This window comes from Melospiza georgiana, chromosome 5 (assembly GCF_028018845.1).
Source record: "Melospiza georgiana isolate bMelGeo1 chromosome 5, bMelGeo1.pri, whole genome shotgun sequence".
NCBI lineage: Eukaryota > Metazoa > Chordata > Aves > Passeriformes > Passerellidae > Melospiza > Melospiza georgiana.
Window position 1 is genome coordinate 9,261,174 of NC_080434.1, and position 5,467 is coordinate 9,266,640.

Below are 5,467 nucleotides of genomic sequence, written 5' to 3' on the forward strand. Positions count from 1 at the left end.
CTGGTCACTCTGTAACCACTTCCCTGGGGGGCCTGCTCAGTGCCCAATCACCCCTTTTTCTAATATCTGACCTAAACCTCCCTGACACAACTTCAGGCCATTCCCTCAGGTCAGTCCCCACAGAGCAGAGATCAGTGCCTGCCCCTCCTCTTTCCCTCACAAGGAAGCTGTAACTGCAGTGAGGTCTCCCTTCAGTCTCCTCCAGGCTGAGCACACCAAGTGCTCTGAGCTGTTCCTCATATGACTTCCCTTCACAGTCCTTCACCATCTTTGTAGCCCTGCTTTGGATGCTCTCTCATAGCTTTATGGCATTTTCCCCAAATGACTAGATGTAAATTTAAATAAGATACAACACTTTTTGCACATTTGAAATGTATATTTGGGATCAGTATAATCTTCCCCTTTGCCAGAGGCTGGGGCAGAAGCATGCCCTGACTAAATTACTGATTTGACTTCTGTCTCCACTAAAAGGACCACATCAAAGCCCAAATAAGGCTACACTCTACATAATTTTATTAGCTGTGATAAACCAAAGACAAATATAGAAATTTAACTTTTCAATCCTTTAAAATGTTTTTTTTCAAATAACTGTGTGCTTTCTCAAGTCTTATTTGTTCATTCATGAACCATGGAGACTCAAATTTAGCGTGAAATAGAAATCAAGGGTTACCATTCCTAAAACATTTTTTTGCCATGTTTGTCATAGCAGTTTAAATGGAGCAATTCGTATAGTTTAAGTAGTAGTTTTAAAATCCATAAAGAGCTTCCTGTAAATTAAATTTGTGTGTTAATGCAATTTGCACTTCAAATGCATTTTCAAATTGATATGTTTTCCAGCTGAGCTGATGAGTTCATCAATTCAAATTGTAGCACTTCGAATGGTTGGCTTGTGCAAGAGTCTTGAAAACACTTCTTCATCAACTAAAGCTTTAATTGAGCTGCTTCCACAAAGATATATTAATTTGCAGTTACTTGTGAGACATGTATATATACGTATATGTGTGTGTGTGTTTATATGTATGAGTTCAGCTGCTGCTCCTAAATTGCTTGCCTTGAGCATCTCTGATGTGGTGCACTCTTCCAGATTTTATTTCCAAGATGTTTTTAAATGAAGATGGGATTTAGCCAATTCCATTCACTCTCTTTCTAACAATACAGTTTAGAGAATTCACAGAGCCAAAGACTTGGAGAGTTTTTTCAATGAGCTTCACAACACAAGCCAAAGCCATGGGCAGGTTGCAGAGTGGGAATACTCCAGCATTTGCTTAGTTTCAGGATGGCTGTGACAGTTCTTTCCCAAGTCATCCCTGAGGCTGGCTGTATCAAGTGTGAGGCTGGGGCGTTGCGTGATTCACTTCTGCTTGGCTGAAGGATGTTCCCTTAGGGACTGAAGTCAGCCAGGAAAAAATACAGTTCAGGTTTAAATAGGACTGTGGCTTGAGCTGATGCAGACATGCTCTGAGGAGAAGAGAACCAATTGGGTCTTTGACATTCCCTAACTTTTGCTGTATCCTGCACACAGTCCTGACAGTAATGTCTCCCCTAGGGGAAGGGATGAAGTACGCATTTTGGTTGTGTTCTTTATGTAAAATAAAACTTCCCTAAATTCAAATTGTAGGCTAAAAGACTGTGGTTCTATCTCTCTTGAAAAATTTTAAATCTCAAGCAATACTTTAGGGATGCCATAATTTCCTCCTATTGCCTTCTCCATCAGCAGTCAAATGTTCTTATTGTTGTTTGTTTTATTGCTGCTACAATTATTCTGAATGCTATCAGAGAAGTTTTGTAAAACTAAGGTATGTAGCCTTTTTCTGAAGGCATTGATTTGATGTGGATAGAGGAAGGACAGAAAACCTGAGGTGCATTAGTGATGAGACACAGCTCTGTCTATTGTGGAGATCTACTGACTTGAGCCCTGCTTAAACCTGCTTTTTATAAACTGCTGTTGCTGTTATATTTACTTTAAATTCTGTTTCTTTCTTTGTAAGGAAGTGTTTAAGAAAAGACTGGACATGACAGTTACTGCCATGGCCTAGCTGACATTGTGATATTCACTTAAAGGTTGGAGTCTATAATCTCAAGAGGTCTTTTCCAACCTCATTTATTCTGGGAATCTGTAACAATTCTTGATAAAGATGTCTGAAAGATAGAAATAAAATGCAATAATCTGCCATAATTATAGCACATTGAATTGAGCCTTTCCCGCTGACATTAATTTTGATAACTTACAGAGTCACTTGGAGTATTTTAATCCTCTTTTTTAAACATTGTAAGAGGAACCTAAAAGATTAAGTCTATGGCAGTTGAGCTCAAAAACATATATTTGGACATAACATTTGACATACTTTTGTGTCTTTAAATTATTAGAAATATGAGTATACCTTTTTTTATACTCAGTAGTTTAAAGCCTTATTTAGTAGACCTGTATTTATTGTTACGTATATGAGAATTATTTCAACAGCACTAAAATATCTGATGTGATATTTAACTTAGTAATACAGCACTTTTTTTCCAGCTGTGGAAAAAGCTTGATTGCACTAACCTCTGTCTCCAGTTCCACTGTGTCCTTTAGTACATTAGTTAATGATCACAGTGCCCTGTGTAACCTAACTCACTGTATTCACTTAATACTGCTTTGTCACCTTTCCTTAGACAACCACTACTGCTTTCTCTACATTGGCCAATCCTCTTTGTCCAGAAACTTCAGCAAATTCTCACTCCACAGACCATGAGGTCAAACACTGCCAGGTAGGAAAAGAAGCACAGTTCAGTGCTGGCCCACAACCTTTGTTAACCAAGCAGTGATACTGTAGTAACTCTTTTGCTCAAATCCATAATGGGCAGACTTTCCACCACAAACCCCCAGTATCTCACTGTACGTAACAATAATGGAGCGTGGATGAGTGCTGTATAAGGCCTCCTTCCTCCCAGTAAAATTAAAGAAAGCTTGAGTCAGATCCCATTGTGATTTGTTAGGCTTCTCCTGTTCAGCATAGTCTGTTCTTTCCCTCTGCTGATGATTATCAGGCCCAGCAGAAGGAAATGTTCGCCCACCCTCATAGTTGGGCACGAAGCAGAGCGTCATTGATGAAACTGCTGAGAAGATGGGTGTGAGCCAAGGCACCAGACTCGGAGCTGCAGTTGGTGAGGATATGAACACTTCTTCCATTCTGCTCATTCTGCCACAGTGAACACAATCTCCATCAGAAGGATGGGATATAACAGATGGAGCTATAACTTAAACCACTTTGTAACAGTTCCTAAAGCTCATCTGTCAAGGATGGTGCCAGACTGCTTGTGCAGTGTTAGTAAGAGAAATTTATGTATGAACATACAATGTGAAATAGGCCTGCTGAGGAGCTAAAGCTGTGTAGCCTATAGTGTTTATCTTGCATTAATCAAGTTGTAATGTATTTACTTAGCACTATTTTTGTTTTCACTTGCTGGCAAAATCCCCACAAATGTTTTATTCTACCTTACAGCAGTTAAAAAGGTGAGAAATGTGTAAGTGAAATAATTTACTAATTGAGTAATTTCGTGGCTTATCACACAATAAACCATAGGGGTTTTTTAGAGGATCACAATAATCCAAGGTATGACACGGGTCAGATCAGTTTCTACAGTCACTAGCTTTAATAAAGCTATCTATGACACTTCAACACAGGTATTTTCAGCTGAGATTCAGAACACTGGCAAGTCTGTAAGATGTGGGGTGTCCCCTATCCCTCCATTCTGCATTTTACCATTCTTAGTGGTATCTGAAGAATATGCTGCTCACAGCTACGCTGATGGTCATGGAAATTGCAGGTACCTCATTTCTGGAAATCTTGGTGCTTTTGCAGCCTTAGGGAACTGTATTTTCTTGCCATAGGAAAACAGAGAGGTCAGAAGGCTTTGTGATCTTTGGCCAGAAGACTGTAGAATAATAGAATGAACTGGGGGAAAAATGCACTGAGAGCATCTGGGAGTTCTTGTGCATACTAGACAATATATTCTATACTAATTTTCTGTGGCTAAGTTTACTGTTACTGAGGCCTAGAAGTAGCCAAATAAAACAGCAGGGAGGCCTTTTCTATGTTTTTTGTCTCCATTTCTCACTAACCTTTTTACATTTGCTCACTCCCTGTTCCAATGGAAGCAGGGGGGCAAGTGCTGAGTACAGCACTGACATGAAGAAAAATACTGAAGGAGGCAGCATGGAGGCCATGGTTTCAGCCACTCTCCCTCCTTTGCCCAGAAGAATTTCAGTGACCTCTTGACACCTCCCATGGGAAACTTTAAATTGACAAGGGTATTTGCCAAGTAAATACAAAAAATGGCATTAAAATAGTATTGCTTCTGATTTAAACCTCCTAAAGTCAATGCAAGTGAGTTAAGGTTCCCAGAGCAGCTATAATGCACTAACCTCAATCTTGATGGCTGGTTATGTGAATGTGTATCAGGACTGATTAAAAAACACTTCCAGGCACTCACTAATAGTCACTGGGGAAACTGAAAATAACAATGCCAAAAATTAAGTTACAACTTATTCTGGCTTGTGCTGGTATATTGGTTAAAACTAATACGTTTCATGTTATGCAACACTACCTAGAGTCAAAACATTAATTTGTCCTATCAAAACAAAGGGGAAGACATTTCATGTTCATTATAAGCTGATTGGTTATTCTGCAATGTTTTTGCTGGGGTAAGCTACTCAAGAATGATTGTTGTGGCTCTTGGAAAATACTCTGGCTTTATTATAAGCCAGATGCCACTTTTTCCTCTGAAATCTGAAATAGACATGAGAGTATGTTGTACCTCAAGTGTCTCCATGTCATACTCCCCCACACCCAGAGAATACATTTGCTGCCCAGTAACACTTGCTGATCATTATTAACTCTGATCCTGCTTATTAATAGTAGGATTAATTCTACTCCAGGAGACAGGTTGCTAAACTGGAGATCTGTAGTTTAGTACTTGGAATTGTTCCTTTGCTTCCTCCCCAGCATATTTTTTAATTGAGCCTGTAGAGATAAATACATCTGTGCCAATCCTTGCCTTGTTTGCCTTACCTTCTCTTATCTTTCCAGTCTTTTTTGCCACAAGTTGCCAAGTCTTCCATGTATGAGGTAACTGTGCCTTCATGTTCTCCGTGCCTGTCGTATAGAAGAGGATCAGCACAATAAATCCCATAAATAAGAATGCTTCCAGGAGACAATACCAGAAAAAATGCTCACCAATATGAACTAGTATGCAGTAAAAGACCTAGTACATGCCATTTGCTGACAGTTCTTTAGAGCACAGCTCCCTTAGCTATATGTAAAGACTATGATGTGGATTAAAAAGACATCAGTTTTTTAGCACAGGTGTGACCTTAGAGAAGAATTCTGGTAGAACTGCATTAGCAGTTTGCAGGTTTTTGGCACACTTACCCATTGTCAGTGCTCCAGTCCATCCACACACAGCGTTGCTGGTTGCATTTTCTGGG